General features: G+C 46.4%; 2 protein-coding genes across 4 annotated transcripts in view; both read left to right on the forward strand.

Moving 5' to 3' along the window:
* LOC135374334 (uncharacterized) overlaps positions 1 to 20,338 on the forward strand; it is a 267,918-nt gene that overhangs the window by 150,851 nt on the left and 96,729 nt on the right. The gene's annotated exons all lie outside the window — the stretch shown is intronic.
* The window catches only part of LOC135374333 (uncharacterized), a 70,185-nt gene continuing 62,435 nt past the window's right edge, over positions 12,589 to 20,338 (forward strand). For 2 of the 3 annotated variants that reach the window (XM_064607315.1, XM_064607317.1), the window contains exons 1-2: positions 12,589 to 12,739; positions 12,862 to 12,946. The gene's annotated coding sequence lies outside the window, so the exon portion shown is untranslated. Of the gene's footprint in view, positions 12,740 to 12,861; positions 12,947 to 14,863; positions 14,891 to 20,338 lie in introns of those variants that run through there. The other variant, XM_064607316.1, reaches the window with a different exon arrangement.

Here is a 20,338-nt window from a genome sequence, read left to right on the forward strand (position 1 = left end):
TAACGTCAAATTATAAATACATATATATGCATATGGAATACATTAGGACTACAATATCCGTTGTGACTAGGTCAGATGAATACGTATTCCATGTGTCGAGAGCGCCCATATATACTGTGCATGCGTAATCACTGAGGTTAGGTCTGGCGAACACGTATTACATGTGTCGAGAGCGCCCATATACAGGGTGTTTCAAAAAACGTGTCATTCGGACTTCATAAAAAAACGGGGCGACGGAAAAATACGGGGTAAACGGCATTTGTGTTGCAACTGAATTTGCCACCTTGAAAAAATATTTTCATTTGATTTTAATTAAAATAAATTGAATTTCTTTAATTGAACTCCAAAATTTCCCAAGTCAACCTAACGTTTTTTTTACAGAATTAGAGAGCCCGTAGCGAACTTAGTCAGATCCACTAAGAAATCCGCTCGATATTGCAAATGGAACTGCCAAAAAAAAGTCCCGAAATTGAGGCTTCAAAGTTTCGGGTATTCAACAGCGCACCAAATCAGACGCAAATATTCGTGGAGAGGAGGACATGCTCCTGCCCCCATGAAAGATAGAAGGTCGAAAAAACACAGGGCGGGAATAAAGAGGCGGAATCATTTTTGTTTGGCGCTTATCAACGTATGGTGGAATGTCACCTGCCTTGTTATCTGCGCGTCTTGTGCTGCACGCCGGTCCGGCGATAAACTGTTCTAGCTTCATGGGGGCAGGAGCATGTCCTGCCCTTCGGGCATTTTTCCGACTGATTTGGTGCGCTGTTGAATACCCGAAACTCTGAAGCCTCAACTTCGGGAGTTTTTTTGGGCAGTTCCATTTGCAATATCGAGCGGATTTCTTGGTGGACCAGACTAAGTTCGCTACGGGCTCTCAAATTCTGTAAAAAAAATGTTAGGTTGACTTGGGAAATTTTGGAGTTCAATTAAAGAAATTCAATTAATTTTAATTAAAATAAAATGAAAATATTTTTGCAAGATGGCAAATTCAGTTGCCACACAAGTGCCCTTTACCCCGTATTTTTCCGTCGCCCCGTTTTTTTATAGAGTCCGCATGACACGTTTTTTGAAACACCCTGTATACTCTGCATGCGTAATCACTGAGGTTAGGTCTGGCGAACACGTATTCCATGTCTCAAGAGCGCCCATATATACTGCGCATGCGTAATCACTGAGGTTATGTCTGGCGAACACGTATTCCATGTGTCGAGAGCGCCCATATATACTGTGCATGCGTAATCACTGAGGTTAGGTTAGGTCTGGTGAACACATTCCATGTGTCGAGAGGGCCCATGTAGACTGTGCATTCGTTGTGACTGAGGTTAGGTCTGGCGAACACGTGTTCCATGTGTCGAGAGGGACCATATATACTTTGCATCCGTCGTGACTGAGGTTCGGTCAGGCGAACACGTATTCCATGTGTCGAGAGGGCCCATATAGACTGTGCATCCATTGTGACTGAGGTTAGGTTAGGTCTGGCGAACACGTGTTCCATGTGTCGAGAGGGCCCATGTAGACTGTGCATTCGTTGTGACTGAGGTTAGGTCTGGCGAACACGTGTTCCATGTGTCGAGAGGGACCATATATACTTTGCATCCGTCGTGACTGAGGTTCGGTCAGGCGAACACGTATTCCATGTGTCGAGAGGGCCCATATAGACTGTGCATCCATTGTGACTGAGGTTAGGTTAGGTCTGGCGAACACGTGTTCCATGTGTCGAGAGCGCCCATATATACTGTGCATGCGTAATCACTGATGTTAGGTTAGGTCTGGTGAACACGTATTCCATGTGTCGAGAGGGACCATATATACTTTGCATCCGTCGTGACTGAGGTTAGGTCTGGCGAACACGTGTTCCATGTGTCGAGAGGGACCATATATACTTTGCATCCGTCGTGACTGAGGTTCGGTCAGGCGAACACGTATTCCATGTGTCGAGAGGGCCCATATAGACTGTGCATCCATTGTGACTGAGGTTAGGTTAGGTCTGGCGAACACGTGTTCCATGTGTCGAGAGCGCCCATATATACTGTGCATGCGTAATCACTGAGGTTAGGTCTGGCGAACACGTATTACATGTGTCGAGAGGGCCCATATAGACTGTGCATCCATTGTGACTGAGGTTAGGTTAGGTCTGGCGAACACGTGTTCCATGTGTCGAGAGCGCCCATATATACTGTGCATGCGTAATCACTGAGGTTAGGTCTGGCGAACACGTATTCCATGTGTCGAGAGGGCCCATATAGACTGTGCATCCATTGTGACTGAGGTTAGGTTAGGTCTGGCGAACACGTGTTCCATGTGTCGAGAGCGCCCATATATACTGTGCATGCGTAATCACTGAGGTTAGGTCTGGCGAACACGTATTACATGTGTCGAGAGGGCCCATATAGACTGTGCATCCATTGTGACTGAGGTTAGGTTAGGTCTGGCGAACACGTGTTCCATGTGTCGAGAGCGCCCATATATACTGTGCATGCGTAATCACTGAGGTTAGGTCTGGCGAACACGTATTCCATGTGTCGAGAGGGCCCATATAGACTGTGCATCCATTGTGACTGAGGTTAGGTTAGGTCTGGCGAACACGTGTTCCATGTGTCGAGAGCGCCCATATATACTGTGCATGCGTAATCACTGAGGTTAGGTCTGGCGAACACGTATTACATGTGTCGAGAGCGCCCATATACAGGGTGTTTCAAAAAACGTGTCATTCGGACTTCATAAAAAAACGGGGCGACGGAAAAATACGGGGTAAACGGCATTTGTGTTGCAACTGAATTTGCCACCTTGAAAAAATATTTTCATTTGATTTTAATTAAAATAAATTGAATTTCTTTAATTGAACTCCAAAATTTCCCAAGTCAACCTAACGTTTTTTTTACAGAATTAGAGAGCCCGTAGCGAACTTAGTCAGATCCACTAAGAAATCCGCTCGATATTGCAAATGGAACTGCCAAAAAAAAGTCCCGAAATTGAGGCTTCAAAGTTTCGGGTATTCAACAGCGCACCAAATCAGACGCAAATATTCGTGGAGAGGAGGACATGCTCCTGCCCCCATGAAAGATAGAAGGTCGAAAAAACACAGGGCGGGAATAAAGAGGCGGAATCATTTTTGTTTGGCGCTTATCAACGTATGGTGGAATGTCACCTGCCTTGTTATCTGCGCGTCTTGTGCTGCACGCCGGTCCGGCGATAAACTGTTCTAGCTTCATGGGGGCAGGAGCATGTCCTGCCCTTCGGGCATTTTTCCGACTGATTTGGTGCGCTGTTGAATACCCGAAACTCTGAAGCCTCAACTTCGGGAGTTTTTTTGGGCAGTTCCATTTGCAATATCGAGCGGATTTCTTGGTGGACCAGACTAAGTTCGCTACGGGCTCTCAAATTCTGTAAAAAAAATGTTAGGTTGACTTGGGAAATTTTGGAGTTCAATTAAAGAAATTCAATTAATTTTAATTAAAATAAAATGAAAATATTTTTGCAAGATGGCAAATTCAGTTGCCACACAAGTGCCCTTTACCCCGTATTTTTCCGTCGCCCCGTTTTTTTATAGAGTCCGCATGACACGTTTTTTGAAACACCCTGTATACTCTGCATGCGTAATCACTGAGGTTAGGTCTGGCGAACACGTATTCCATGTCTCAAGAGCGCCCATATATACTGCGCATGCGTAATCACTGAGGTTATGTCTGGCGAACACGTATTCCATGTGTCGAGAGCGCCCATATATACTGTGCATGCGTAATCACTGAGGTTAGGTTAGGTCTGGTGAACACATTCCATGTGTCGAGAGGGCCCATGTAGACTGTGCATTCGTTGTGACTGAGGTTAGGTCTGGCGAACACGTGTTCCATGTGTCGAGAGGGACCATATATACTTTGCATCCGTCGTGACTGAGGTTCGGTCAGGCGAACACGTATTCCATGTGTCGAGAGGGCCCATATAGACTGTGCATCCATTGTGACTGAGGTTAGGTTAGGTCTGGCGAACACGTGTTCCATGTGTCGAGAGGGCCCATGTAGACTGTGCATTCGTTGTGACTGAGGTTAGGTCTGGCGAACACGTGTTCCATGTGTCGAGAGGGACCATATATACTTTGCATCCGTCGTGACTGAGGTTCGGTCAGGCGAACACGTATTCCATGTGTCGAGAGGGCCCATATAGACTGTGCATCCATTGTGACTGAGGTTAGGTTAGGTCTGGCGAACACGTGTTCCATGTGTCGAGAGCGCCCATATATACTGTGCATGCGTAATCACTGATGTTAGGTTAGGTCTGGTGAACACGTATTCCATGTGTCGAGAGGGACCATATATACTTTGCATCCGTCGTGACTGAGGTTAGGTCTGGCGAACACGTGTTCCATGTGTCGAGAGGGACCATATATACTTTGCATCCGTCGTGACTGAGGTTCGGTCAGGCGAACACGTATTCCATGTGTCGAGAGGGCCCATATAGACTGTGCATCCATTGTGACTGAGGTTAGGTTAGGTCTGGCGAACACGTGTTCCATGTGTCGAGAGCGCCCATATATACTGTGCATGCGTAATCACTGATGTTAGGTTAGGTCTGGTGAACACGTATTCCATGTGTCGAGAGGGCCCATATAGACTGTGCATCCATTGTGACTGAGGTTAGGTTAGGTCTGGCGAACACGTGTTCCATGTGTCGAGAGGGCCCATATAGACTGTGCATCCATTGTGACTGAGGTTAGGTTAGGTCTGGCGAACACGTGTTCCATGTGTCGAGAGCGCCCATATATACTGTGCATGCGTAATCACTGATGTTAGGTTAGGTCTGGTGAACACGTATTCCATGTGTCGAGAGGGCCCATATAGACTGTGCATCCATTGTGACTGAGGTTAGGTTAGGTCTGGCGAACACGTGTTCCATGTGTCGAGAGCGCCCATATATACTGTGCATGCGTAATCACTGATGTTAGGTTAGGTCTGGTGAACACGTATTCCATGTGTCGAGAGGGCCCATGTAGACTGTGCATTCGTTGTGACTGAGGTTAGGTCTGGCGAACACGTGTTCCATGTGTCGAGAGGGACCATATATACTTTGCATCCGTCGTGACTGAGGTTCGGTCAGGCGAACACGTATTCCATGTGTCGAGAGGGCCCATATAGACTGTGCATCCATTGTGACTGAGGTTAGGTTAGGTCTGGCGAACACGTGTTCCATGTGTCGAGAGCGCCCATATATACTGTGCATGCGTAATCACTGATGTTAGGTTAGGTCTGGTGAACACGTATTCCATGTGTCGAGAGGGCCCATGTAGACTGTGCATTCGTTGTGACTGAGGTTAGGTCTGGCGAACACGTGTTCCATGTGTCGAGAGGGACCATATATACTTTGCATCCGTCGTGACTGAGGTTCGGTCAGGCGAACACGTATTCCATGTGTCGAGAGGGCCCATATAGACTGTGCATCCATTGTGACTGAGGTTAGGTTAGGTCTGGCGAACACGTGTTCCATGTGTCGAGAGCGCCCATATATACTGTGCATGCGTAATCACTGATGTTAGGTTAGGTCTGGTGAACACGTATTCCATGTGTCGAGAGGGCCCATATAGACTGTGCATCCATTGTGACTGAGGTTAGGTTAGGTCTGGCGAACACGTGTTCCATGTGTCGAGAGCGCCCATATATACTGTGCATGCGTAATCACTGATGTTAGGTTAGGTCTGGTGAACACGTATTCCATGTGTCGAGAGGGCCCATGTAGACAGTGCATTCGTTGTGACTGAGGTTAGGTCTGGCGAACACGTGTTCCATGTGTCGAGAGGGCCCATGTAGACTGTGCATCCATTGTGACTGAGATTAGGTTAGGTCTGGCGAACACATATTCCATGTGTCGAGAGCACCCATATATACTGTGCATGCGTAATCACTGAGGTTAGGTTAAAGTGCAGCTCCGCTGCTGTTCCGAAAGTATGAAGACGTTGTGATATTCAGAACCGTGGTCCCAACTTCATTCATAAACGCACGTTGCTTTCCAAATTTCCATACTCCTTCGTGAGAAATTTGAGAAAAACTACCGGGCGGCGGTTCCACTTGTGACGTCATACTTGGAACTGCGCGGATTGGATAACCACACCTAGCCAGCTCTGCCTGGCAACCAGTTTGTGTTTACACTCCGTCATGGCCGCTGTATCGTGCTGAAATAGCTGTCACGAGCTATCGGGGACCACCGCACCGTTTTATCATGTTTCTTATAAGGAATACTTCGTCCTCGAGCACGTTCTCGTTCTCAATAGCTTTGGTGGTGCTTTCTGCACGCGCAGCAAGTCCACGCATAGTGCGCTGCCAAAGCTTTTGAGAATGCGTAAGTGTACGTCACACGTTAGGTGTTAGGTCTTGTTGGTAGCATGAAGCACAGTGCGGGCACAGAATGTCCGCTCACGACGGCCGTCGTTGCACAACGAGGCCATCCTGTAAGGCTTGTTAAAGAAGACCGGCAAAACTATCTTTGAGGCTATTAACGACAGCAATTATCACGGAACACACCCAAAACATTCACCTTCGCCCATAGATCTCCGCCATCGCATCGACGATTTGGCGTTAGCCAAGCCACGAGCGCGGCTAAGCCAGGACGAAGCCGGGATTGGTCAGGGTTTGCCGACCACAGGACCGCCGTGCCAGGGAAATTTAAAAAATTGTTTTCTTCAAAACTACAAACAAATGGGTGAAAATTTTTCACATTTATGCTCCCTGAGCGGAAACGAACGCACAGCCCAAGCATGGCTCCATTCTGTCGCAGTCGAAAATCGGCGGAGCTGAGCTTTAAGTCTGGCGAACACGTATTCCATGTGTCGAGAGCGCCCATATATACTGTGCATGCGTAATCACTGAGGTTAGATTTGGCGAACACGTATTCCATGTGTCAAGAGGGCCCATGAAGACAGTGCATTAGTTGTGACTGATGTTAGGTTAGGTCTAGCGAACACGTGTTCCATGTGTCGAGAGGGCCCATGTAGACAGTGCATCCTTTGTGACTGAGGTTAGGTTAGGTCTGGCGAACACATATTCCATGTGTCTAGAGGGACCATATATACTGTGCATGCGTAATCACTGAGATTAGGTTAGGTCTGGCGAACACATATTCCATGTGTCGAGAGTGCCCATGTATACTGTGCATGCGTAATCACTGAGATTAGGTTAGGTCTGGCGAACACGTATTCCATGTGTCGAGAGTGCCCATGTAGACAGTGCATCCGTTGTGACTGAGGTTAGGTTAGGTCTGGCGAACACGTATTCCATGTGTCGAGAGGGCCCATGTAGATAGTGCATCCGTTGTGACTGAGGTTAGGTTAGGTCTGGCGAACACATATTCCATGTGTCTAGAGGGACCATATATACTGTGCATGCGTAATCACTGAGATTAGGTTAGGTCTGGCGAACACATATTCCATGTGTCGAGAGTGCCCATGTATACTGTGCATGCGTAATCACTGAGATTAGGTTAGGTCTGGCGAACACGTATTCCATGTGTCGAGAGTGCCCATGTAGACAGTGCATCCGTTGTGACTGAGGTTAGGTTAGGTCTGGCGAACACGTATTCCATGTGTCGAGAGGGCCCATGTAGACAGTGCATCCGTTGTGACTGAGGTTAGGTTAGGTTAGGTCTGGCGAACACGTATTCCATGTGTCGAGAGGGCCCATGTAGATAGTGCATCCATTGTGACTGAGGTTAGGTTAGGTCTTGCGAACACGTATCCCATGTGTCGAGAGGGCCCATGTAGACAGTGTATCCTTTGTGACTGAGGTTAGTTTAGGTCTGGCGAACACGTATTCCATGTGTCGAGAGGGCCCACGTAGACAGTGCATCCGTTGTGAGTGAGGTTAGGTTAGGTCTGGCGAAACACGTATTCCATGTGTCGAGAGGGCCCATGTAGACAGTGCATCCGTTGTGACTGAGGTTAGGTTAGGTCTGGCGAACACGTACTCCATGTGTCGAGAGGGCCCATGTAGACAGTGCATCCGTTGTGACTGAGGTTAGGTTAGGTCTGGCGAACACATATTCCATGTGTCTAGAAGGACCATATATACTGTGCATGCGTAATCACTGAGATTAGGTTAGGTCTGGCGAACACGTATTCCATGTGTCGAGAGTGCCCATGTAGACAGTGCATCCGTTGTGACTGAGGTTAGGTTAGGTCTGGCGAACACGTATTCCATGTGTCGAGAGGGCCCATGTAGATAGTGCATCCGTTGTGACTGAGGTTAGGTTAGGTCTGGCGAACACATATTCCATGTGTCGAGAGTGCCGATATATACTGTGCATGCGTAATCACTGAGATTAGGTTAGGTCTGGCGAACACGTATTCCATGTGTCGAGAGTGCCCATGTATACTGTGCATGCGTAATCACTGAGATTAGGTTAGGTCTGGCAAACACGTATTCCATGTGTCGAGAGTGCCCATATATACTGTGCATGCGTAATCACTGAGATTAGGTTAGGTCTGGCGAACACGTATTCCATGTGTCGAGAGCGCCCATGTATACTGTGCATGCGTAATCACTGAGATTAGGTTAGGTCTGGCGAACACGTATTCCATGTGTCGAGAGCGCCCATATATACTGTGCATGCGTAATCACTGAGATTAGGTTAGGTCTGGCGAACACGTATTCCATGTGTCGAGAGCGCCCATGTAGACAGTGCATTCGTTGTGATTGAAGTTAGGTTAGGTCTGGTGAACACGTGTTCCATGTGTCGAGAGGGCCAATGTAGACAGTGCATCGGTTGTGACTGAGGTTAGGTTAGGTCTGGCGAACACGTATTCCATGTGTCGAGAGGGCCCATGTAGATAGTGCATCCATTGTGACTGAGGTTAGGTTAGGTCTTGCGAACACGTATCCCATGTGTCGAGAGGGCCCATGTAGACAGTGCATCCTTTGTGACTGAGGTTAGGTTAGGTCTGGCGAACACGTATTCCATGTGTCGAGAGGGCCCATGTAGATAGTGCATCTATTGTGACTGAGGTTAGGTTAGGTCTTGCGAACACGTATCCCATGTGTCGAGAGGGCCCATGTAGACAGTGCATCCGTTGTGACTGAGGTTAGGTTAGGTCTGGCGAACACGTATTCCATGTGTCGAGAGGGCCCATGTAGATAGTGCATCCATTGTGACTGAGGTTAGGTTAGGTCTTGCGAACACGTATCCCATGTGTCGAGAGGGCCCATGTAGACAGTGCATCCTTTGTGACTGAGGTTAGGTTAGGTCTGGCGAACACGTATTCCATGTGTCGAGAGGGCCCATGTAGATAGTGCATCTATTGTGACTGAGGTTAGGTTAGGTCTTGCGAACACGTATCCCATGTGTCGAGAGGGCCCATGTAGACAGTGCATCCGTTGTGACTGAGGTTAGGTTAGGTCTGGCGAACACGTATTCCATGTGTCGAGAGGGCCCATGTAGACAGTGCATCCCTTGTGACTGAGGTTAGGTTAGGTCTGGCGAACACATATTCCATGTGTCTAGAGGGACCATATATACTGTGCATGCGTAATCACTGAGATTAGGTTAGGTCTGGCGAACACGTATTCCATGTGTCGAGAGTGCCCATGTAGACAGTGCATCCGTTGTGACTGAGGTTAGGTTAGGTCTGGCGAACACGTATTCCATGTGTCGAGAGGGCCAATGTAGACAGTGCATCGGTTGTGACTGAGGTTAGGTTAGGTCTGGCGAACACGTATTCCATGTGTCGAGAGGGCCCATGTAGATAGTGCATCCATTGTGACTGAGGTTAGGTTAGGTCTTGCGAACACGTATCCCATGTGTCGAGAGGGCCCATGTAGACAGTGCATCCTTTGTGACTGAGGTTAGGTTAGGTCTGGCGAACACGTATTCCATGTGTCGAGAGGGCCCATGTAGATAGTGCATCTATTGTGACTGAGGTTAGGTTAGGTCTTGCGAACACGTATCCCATGTGTCGAGAGGGCCCATGTAGACAGTGCATCCGTTGTGACTGAGGTTAGGTTAGGTCTGGCGAACACGTATTCCATGTGTCGAGAGGGCCCATGTAGACAGTGCATCCCTTGTGACTGAGGTTAGGTTAGGTCTGGCGAACACATATTCCATGTGTCTAGAGGGACCATATATACTGTGCATGCGTAATCACTGAGATTAGGTTAGGTCTGGCGAACACATATTCCATGTGTCGAGAGTGCCCATGTATACTGTGCATGCGTAATCACTGAGATTAGGTTAGGTCTGGTGAACACGTATTCCATGTGTCGAGAGTGCCCATGTAGACAGTGCATCCGTTGTGACTGAGGTTAGGTTAGGTCTGGCGAACACGTACTCCATGTGTCGAGAGGGCCCATGTAGACAGTGCATCCGTTGTGACTGAGGTTAGGTTAGGTCTGGCGAACACATATTCCATGTGTCTAGAAGGACCATATATACTGTGCATGCGTAATCACTGAGATTAGGTTAGGTCTGGCGAACACGTATTCCATGTGTCGAGAGTGCCCATGTATACTGTGCATGCGTAATCACTGAGATTAGGTTAGGTCTGGCGAACACGTATTCCATGTGTCGAGAGTGCTCATATATACTGTGCATGCGTAATCACTGAGATTAGGTTAGCCCTGGCGAACACGTATTCCATGTGTCGAGAGCGCCCATATACACTGTGCATGCGTAACCACTGAGATTAGGTTAGGTCTGGTGAACACGTAATCCATGTGTCGAGAGCGCCCATATATACTGTGCATCCGCTGTGACTGAGGTTAGGTTAGGTCTGGCGAACACGCATTCCATGTCGTGTTGTTTTTGTTTTTTTTTTCCTTTTTTTTTGCGGTGTGTTACTATCGACTTGAATCTTTGTCATTGATGCCACTATCCCTAAATATCTGCGTAGTTCCCCCACGATTGTGCTCTACAACAATCTCACTTGTCATCCCTTCTCGTCTATGGCGGTGTTTTTCTGAACAGTCGCCGTCGAATTTTGCTCATAGTTTATTGCAAAGTGTAAGATTTCTTTGCTGGGACGGGTCACCTCATCAGGCCTAGAGGGAAAGAAGTCTGACGTTATCTCCGTATTAGTGACGGTGTAAGCGGTGCCATAATCATCCCCCCCTTATAGGATAATACACACTATCATACCTGCCAACTCTCCCGATTCATCCGGGAGACTCCCGGATTCGGACCGGTTTGTACGATTGTACGGCCGAGAAGCAAATCTCCCGGAAAATGCAGTTTCCCTCTCTATATCTCAAACGCCTGCTTTTTCTCTGGGCACACAGATGAAAACGTCAATCCAATACCAGCCCAATTGCCGTCGGAATCGCTGCAGCTTCCCAGAGCCTCTGTGTTACGGAGTTCAGGTGTTCTGGTCATAGTTCTAGTTCTAGCACTTCTAGTTTCCGTGCATTTCCTCCATGTTTTCGGGCGACAAAGGTGCCTTTGCACTATAGCTGTTTCGACCTTGCGTACCTCGCAAAGAGAACAGAGACGTAGTTTTGTGACCTCACGTTCTTTTGAGAAAGTGTCATAGCCTTGTCACAGCTTGACACCCAGATAGTTTCTTGGAGAGGGCAAAGTCTGTTGCTGCAAAACTTGTGCCCGACGAGTGCACTGGGGTGAAGTGTGCTCGTGTTACGAATGCAAATAAAAGCCACCAACATCGGCTTTCTCTTACCCCCCCCCCCCCCCCCCGCGCTTTTGAAATCTCCCTAATTTGGATGTTCCCAAGTTGGCAGGTATGCACTATAATCCACATTTTTATATGTGTGCAGTTTTGTGAACTATGTAATATTACGATTCAACCGGATTTTCGAGAAACGTCATTCGAGGCTTCATTTTGGAGCAAGCGCTAGACAGTCCAGCTGGGGAGAAAAAGTGACGTGCATTCGTTTGAAGTCATGTGAAAACACCCTATACTTAGAAGATAGCTTCTCATACCATTGTTGCTGCAGCGATATGTGCAAGTAACTGTCGCAAGGAGGTACGATGAAATTCATGACAGTAGCGACGAGGTCCCTCGCAGGCAACTGAATGTTTTTGTTTTGTTTTTTGCTATTTTAGTTTGACACAGTGATGTCATTCGTCGTTGTATACGTCGTAAAATCGCTTCTTATTTGTTTTCAGCTGTAAGATAACACTGTTACGAGACCTTTACCTCCTATTGATAGACCTCTATTCAGCAGAAAAATTTTCTTTGTGTAAAACCTGCTGGGCCATGTTGTAGGTGAAATTAAAGCTCAAGTACATTACTGACATGCCATTTCAAAAGTCAGATTATGGACAGTTTATGAAAGCCTTGACGATGCAATCTTCATTACAATGCAGCGACGAGCATGAATTTATGAACGTCAATTGTTGTCGGAATACTTGAGGCATTCTGTAATATCTCACTCTTAAACTCAATCTTGGTTCTCCATCAATCATGGTTTTCTACATGCGGAGTACTACACTCTTCTCAGAACTCCAAGTGAAGTGCTTACTTAGTGTATAAAACATGCAGCAAGCGCTATTTGGAATCTGAGACAACACGCTTTCCACCACACTAATGACGTCATGTCGCATGTCACGTCATGTCATGTAACCATGGAAGATCATCTTGAGGATGTCTCGTAAGTCACATCGCACATTGCAGGTGGGCAATGGGTCCGGCTTGGGAACATCGACGACGATCGTAACTGAAGTGTTCGGCGGAGCCAGGGCTCGATGAGCGCAGGGTACAAAGACTGACACGTGATCTACCTGCTGCTTGAAAGAAGTACTGAAGAAAAAGGTTTGTAAGACTCGAATACTATTATACGCTCCATTGTGTGGTATTGCATTCAGCCAGAAAACATAGTTGACGGGGACTGTAGTCAGCACTCCCTTGACATTTCCTCTTTTTTTTTATCGTAGCAAGTACTCGTTCAGCCACCCATCAACACGTACCATCACAGCAAGGGAGGTCACCTTCTTGCACACAGTTGTAACGCGCAATAAGGTAAGTCCCGTCAGAGCCTCTCACTTACCAGAAACGACCGACTGACAAACAAACACGTTCGCCGCAATCTGTTCGCCGCAGTCTCACGCTAGATAAACATTTTGAACGTAGAACAGATTCCTTAAAAGGGTAGGAACACATTCATAATGCTGACAGATGGAAGTCACTCACTTTTTTTTGTGGAGGCCAAGTATTCCAACTTTGAAAGAAAGTGATTGGTAGAGCTGAGAGTGGGTGCGGGTATACCCGCAGTAACACGCACATCGTCACGATCTGCGGGTAGGAATTCGCGATCGCCGCGGGTAGCGGGTAAAATGCGGGTGTACCCACAATGCGACCGTGGGTAATGCGGGTATACCCGCATTACCCTCACTCCATGGCCAACTAAGTGATCCCTCTCTGTCACAAGCGAGCTCAGCAGTGTCCTATGTCGTTTGCTGTATAAATCCATGTGCAGGACTGCAGCAGGCAAGTGCTGGCGGGCGAGTTGGATTATTAATGCAGACATATATGGCTCTCTGTTGAATTGCAGTTTTATTGGCGTACGATTGAAGCCATCCGAGACACATGGCCAACGCTCAGATTTTCCGTTGTTTCGAAATAGAAACAGCAGCAAAGTGGACGAGGCACGAAAGTGGTCCGCGGTAACCGTGGCTTAATTCATGTTGGGGTGGGAATACACTTAACAAACGAATGCGACGCCTTTTCAGCGTGCCTTTTCCCATCACAACATTCACTTGCTTGTACAATACCCATCAAGTCTCCATGATGTTATGTTACAAGAGCAATGCGAACATCACGTAAAACGGATACGTGCTGCCGAAGGTATGGTGGCGAGGAAGGAAATTGAACTCCCTGCGGAGGAAGAATGAGCTGTATGCTTTACATATCTACGGTACTTACTAAACAATAATTGCTTGTAGTTCCAGGAAATTGTAATTCAGTCGGATATTCAATCCTCGACACCGATGTCAATAACAAACAGAAGGAACGCATCCCGAAGGAATGCCCGCATCGTCGTCATCATCATGCTGAGCCAGAGGGTCAACAAGAAAACGAAACGGGCGTTTGCGCTGGCGGTAATACCGCTCACTTCCCCTTGTGGGTCCCAGTGCGGGTATACAGACAGTACTGCAGGTGCGGGTCGCCCAGATCAAATTCTTGCGGGTTTCCGGGTCAAATTTGCTTACCCGCACTAACCTCTAGTGATTGGAAGGACTATCGTTGGGGGACCAACCGCGGGCTCGGGATTCCTTCGCTTTCACATCAGTCAACTATACGATGCGAGATGGTTATGTGGGTGAGACACCTAAGGTACTCATGGCTCGTTTTCCTTCACGCTAAACCCCACAGACCCTCTCTAGCACGATAACCGGCAACGCTCCTAGATTGCAACCACATCTGCAAACGATTTCGTTCAATTTAAAATTATCCCCGCATTTTCGCGGAAGCTCGAAGGTTGCTATCGCTTTACTCTTTGTTGCATTAAAAGTGAGACTGCTATTTTGCCATATGCCATTGTAATTTAGAATTTCAAAGTGATAGAATTCCACTCAGGTAGAAGATTTTGATTGGTCGCTGTGGATTCGTTAGGTAGGGTACGGACAACCAATCCTAAAGGGTGATTCACTCTACTGCGCTTACGGTTGCGCTTGCGAGTTTCGTAAGCTGACAGCCACTTGCTGCAAGGGAACATCTTTCAGGATAGAACGTAGATACACGTAAGACACTGCACGCAGCCATAAACGCAGTCATGTGAATCTGCCTTAAATGTCAGTTCCTCGATCTGCAAAGAAAGAACTTATGTTTCGCGACTCAAAACGCACTATGCATGTGCCTCTTTGATAAGACTGTTTTTCTGTCTGTCTTGTTCTAGATACCCTGCAGGTGTTGTGCTGCTCAAGTTGTTCAAGATGTTGTCGTGGCTCTTTGCTTTGTTGTACGGTACGTTATTTTCTATTTATTATCGCGATCTCTTCACTGTCTGCTGCTTTCTGTTGTCCTCTCAGCTTGCATGCATATATTAATTTGTGTGTATGCAAGTCCATGAGAACTAAAAGGAACAAGAACGGTTTGTGTGGCTCTCTCCGTGAGCCTAGTTGTCGTGAATCGATGATCTCTTTGATGAAGTTTGTAGGTAGCGTGTTCCAGGAAAGAGACAATGTTCTGGCTAATCCACGGGAACAACTACTGGCCGAGCGGCCCGTGCGCCGTGCATTTATTAGCGCGACCAATTTGAACGAGCGCTGATGGCGTTGCAGATTGGGCGGCTCGCCACAAAGTCAACATCCACAATCCCATTTAACATCTGTAATGCTGTTACATGGGATGAGTGCTGGATCTTATACTGTTTGTGGCTAACATCAAAATGTACACGATATACCTTTTTACTCACACCCTGTTTCAACGTCATGCACAAGAGGTGTCATATGAACTTTGTCCTTTTACTGAGTACAACCAGGATGGCTTCCTCAAAAAATATAGGGGCGAGAGAGAAACTTCAGCCACCAAGAATGTTGCATCTTTGCTGAAGTTCCACCAAATGTATACGTCACCGAAGAAGGGAAACAAAACAATCCTAGAAACCCCTCTCCTACTTCGTATGATGGCTGAGATGAAGTATGGAGAAATTGCATAGTGTGACGATTGCTCTTTGCCCCCTAATACTGCCGACAATTCTGGTGTCAGGAGTATATACATTGTACACGTGTGCGAGATGTTTGCCGAATACAAGCACCTTGTACACAGAAAAGAAAAAGAAAATGAAAGAAAACATCCCCTTAAGTGCCGTGCGAGGGGACAACCATAACGCAAAGTCATCATTCTACTCAAGCCGTTGTCTCCTCGCTATAAAGTCAATATCTCCTCAGGATATCTTGGAAATCTTATTGAATGAAGATGAATTAGGGAAGTTAGATCCCCAAGGAAGATTGATCAAGGGCGTTCGTGACAGTTCTATGAAAGAAGCGCCATCTTGTATTTTGTAGGGTGTATATATTTATTTTATTTAGCTGGACTCCAAGAATGCATTACCCAACCCTCTCCCACGCGGTCTATACATGACCTCCTTTCTCCGAACTAGCCTACCTGTGACAAAGACAATTCCTTTGCTGTTTGAGTCCTGTTCTGTCTGTTCGTCTTCTATGTCTCAGACCCTACCCAAGTGTGAGGTAACACAAGCAGACAAACAAACACTACTAGCTGGAAAGGACATACTAGAAAACCTCTGTTGCTACAGTCGTATTCTCTCCTAGCATTGTTCTGAATCCATTAATGATTTGTACTAATCTTTTATCCCAATATTATTGTTGTTTCACATTGCCTTTCAGTCTTTCATTGTCCATATTGGGTTCCTCGTGCTGTTCCAATCTCCTGTTTTCTCTTTTTTTAATTATTATTATTGAGAAATTCACGTTAAGTACATCATATTCACTATGAAGGAGACGTCCAAGTGCATTCTTCCCCTTTATTCTGGATCTGAGTCTCTCTTGCCTAGAGTATAGTAAAGGCTCCATTGCTTGTTTGAATCTGAATCTAGTCCTGGGCAGGGTGATTTCAGGTAGAATCAGGCGCGGTGGTCCGGTCGACCTCTCGGATAGTTTTCGTTCCAGCATACGTTGAAGCCTAGTGCTTCGGAAGTACATTGACGGAGAAGATAGCTCAAAATATCAGACAGCTGTTTTTTTTAACATAATGTTGAAGACTGACCTTTTCGAGCACTGTGCTTCCTTTCAGGGATCCTATCTTGGTAGTCATTAAGGTCACGCATTTAAAGTTCCCCACGCTTGCTGCCCACGTGCTGCTGTACTGTTTGCTCTACCTTTGAGGTTCGCGGATTTGCGGGTGTCGAGGTAAAATAAGAGCGCCTCATCCGCAAAAAAATAAAAGCTTTTTGGGTGCGTACATGCTTTTCTGCAACTACAAAAGGGTTGAAATGGGTTCCATTGTCCTGTTTGTCATTAAACGCTCTGTCAAATCATATAAAAGAGATTGTTGGAAACTATCGGGCATTCTTCCTGACGCGCGTTTAGGGAGCGTTGGTATAGGTCAAAATCCTGCAACTTCGGTAGCCTATTATTTTCCATATCCGCCAACTCGTGACGTGGTTCACGTGCGTCACAAGCTCGCATGGCGTGATGAAAAAGAAAGAAGCGAAAAAAAAAAAAACTGTTCGCGACGCTAAAATGGAAAGACAGGTGTCGCGGTCCAAACGAATTACCACACTTGACCTGTTTGTTGTATTTCAATTAGTCTGTTCCTAATTCCCATCTCAATATTACAGGAATTTCTCGCTTCATGTTCAGAAATATGGCTTCGACATCTGAATCTGACGTTGACATGGAAAGGTCGCCGCAGTGGGAAGACGTCAGGAAGGAAATGCACGAAGCCATTGCAGCGAAAGACGAGGCTCGTGTTCTAAAGTGCCTGGATGTTGCGCCTGCATTGAAACTGTGGTTGGATCCTGTCACAGATGAGTCAGCTCGTTACAAAGCAATCGAAGAAGGAGCCTTCAATATTCATGGCCTTTTAGTCTCGCGGGAATGTGGACTCAAGAACACCAAAGAATCTTCATGTTACTGGTACCTCTCACCCCTTGAACAAGCTGAAATTCGTCGACAACGATATTACACCACAGAATGCGAGGACTCTTACATCGACTATTTGAAAAGCAAATCACTGAGCGTCACTAGACGTGATGACTTCGGTGTACGATTGGAGAATATGTTTAAGCAGCTCTCTAATGATGAAGTAAACAGGATTATTTTCAAAGTGGCTGCAAGAGCGCCACACCTGGAAATTAAGTTCGACTACAACAGTGAAAATGTTGAAGGGATCACGGGAAGTTGCAGTAGAGACGTCGCCGGCCTTACTTTCTACACAAATCAAAGAGTTTTCATCGGGGGCCGTGCTGCAGAAGCCGAAGTCTGCGGAACACTTATTCACGAGTTATGTCATATGGCACTTTACCTAGTGTACAGGAACAATGGCAAGCCATATTACAGTGACGATACGGAGCGGGAAAAGCAATACAAGAACATCCTGAATAACATAAAACCCAGGCAAAAAGATATGAACCTTCTCATCCAGCAAGCTTTTATGAGCAACAAGGAAGAAGAAGAATTGATTGTACGAATCCCCCACGTACTGGTTCAATATGGTTGCGACGAAGGTCATAGGGTTCTGGAACGGGAAGTACCGGAACTACTAAAGTTTTTCGAGGAACATGTCATCCCGGACATGAGGGAATACATTCGGAATGGAATCCCATCCATAGATGCAACACAGATAGAAAAGGAAAACGCTAGACTGAACAAAGCTTTCGAAACTGACAAACTCAAAGTCCACTTCGAGAAATCACTAAAGAAGAGTATCTGGAAAGAGGGGTCACTTCACATATTTACGGGTCCAGAACTGAGGCTTCTCGAAATAATGGTTCACAACGCTGTGAAATCTACGGGAAGGCCATACTTGTTTTTTGAAGCGAACCAATATGACTCCACTCTGCGGGATGTGTTACTAGACTACAAATGTCCATTTGTGCTAGTATCCGTCCATCCAAACGAAGACGTCCGAAAGATCATTGAACTTCTCAGTAAAGTATCCTGTGTCACTGGATCAAAAGTCATCTTGCTCGTGGAAGACAGTGAGAAAGAAAACTTGATGAAAAAAGTGCAAGAAGATGCGTTCTTTGCGGAGAGGCACAAAGTTCACAGGATCGACGAAGCACGCTTTAAGCATGTCACGAATAGCTGCAAAAAAGAAGTTTTCGAAAATTCTCACGTAAAACTTCAAGGTCAATATGTTTCACGGCTTCCAGAGGCAATGAATATCGACACCTTCTTTCAGTGCGTAGACACCGCTGTTTTCCTAAAGCTATGCGAGTCAGAGAGCATTGAGCTGGGACCTCCTCTTCATGAACTAGAAGAACGTGTTCAGAACTATTACGTGAAAAGACAGTGCAGAAGAGCCGTGGAAATTAACTTGAAAGAATGCAATCTAAATGACCACAGTGAGGCTTTCGCACTTCTGGGCTGTCCACACAATCAGGTCGCAACACTTCTACCTCCCGGTTGTGAGGCAAAGGCCAAGAAGGATTTAAAGAATTTCGAGAAATTCGTACTCGTCCACGAGCCATGTGACTACGAAGCTCTCCTGAAAGATGGTCATTTCCTAAACAAAGTAGTGCACCTGCTAAAGTTCGACGAACCTCATAAGAGACTCTTGTGGACCAAATCAAATGGTCGTCTCAGTCACCTTCCAATGACGGGAAGTGAGAGTTACACCGAGGACGAGTTGTTGAAACTGAACGAGAAGGTTGTGTTGTCGAACGTAGAGGAGAAGGTTGTCATTGTGTCTGGTGCACCAGGTATGGGAAAGAGTAGTCTAGCAAAGCGCTTGTGCACAGAAGTAAAAAATCGAGATACGAAGCGGTGGGTGATGTACGTCGACCTTCCTCAGAGAATGGCATCTGTTAAAACAGCGTCGCCGAGTCAAGCGGATATGTGCAGAGATCTAGCGGATCTATGCCAAGTACAAAAAGATGGTATAGAGTTCGCTTTGTTCGAGAAAAGTTTGAACGACGGAAGCCCTTTCGAGATTGTCGTCATCTTGGATGCCTTCGATGAAGTGAACGAGGAATGCCGCAAGTGCGTCTTGGAGCTTACATCGTCTCTATCTGAAAAGAAAGCGTGCAAGATATATATGTTTACTCGTCCCGTATTTAAGCGCCATGCACAAGATGCTCTGCACACGGTGTCATATGAACTCCTTTCTTTTTCAGCCGAAAATCGGGCGGAGTTCACTAGAAAATATGAGAGAACAGCTCATTCAACCAATGAAAACGATGGAGCTTCCGAGCTGTTCCAGCGACTGCTCACGAACTTGATAGAGACAAACGAGACAATCCTAGAAACCCCTCTCCTGCTTCGTATGATCCTTGAAATGAAGAATGGGGAAATTGCAGAGTCTGATGATTACTCTTCGTTACTTAAACGTGCAAACATATCAGCCGATAAGAATAAGAACTTATATATTGTACACGTGTACAAGTTGTTTGTGTGGTACAAGCACCTTGTATTCAGAATTGAAAAAAGAAAAGAAAATCTCCGCCTACACGCCGTACAAGAGGAGAATGACTCCGCAGCGCTTCAGTTTTACGAAAACCATAAACTCCTCGCTATGAAGTGTATATTCCCTCAGGAAAAATTGAAATACTTATTGAACAAAGACGAATTAGAGAATTTAGAGCCCGAAGGACGTTTAATGAAGGACGCAGCTAATAATTGTCTCAAAGAAGGATTTCTGAATGGTCTGAACAACGGAATTCCAGAGTTCGTTCATAAGACATTCGCTGAATTCTTTGCAGCCGATTACGTACTGCAAAAGGCGAAA

Source organism: Ornithodoros turicata, unplaced genomic scaffold (genome assembly GCF_037126465.1).
Source record: "Ornithodoros turicata isolate Travis unplaced genomic scaffold, ASM3712646v1 Chromosome53, whole genome shotgun sequence".
Taxonomy (NCBI): Eukaryota; Metazoa; Arthropoda; class Arachnida; order Ixodida; family Argasidae; genus Ornithodoros; species Ornithodoros turicata.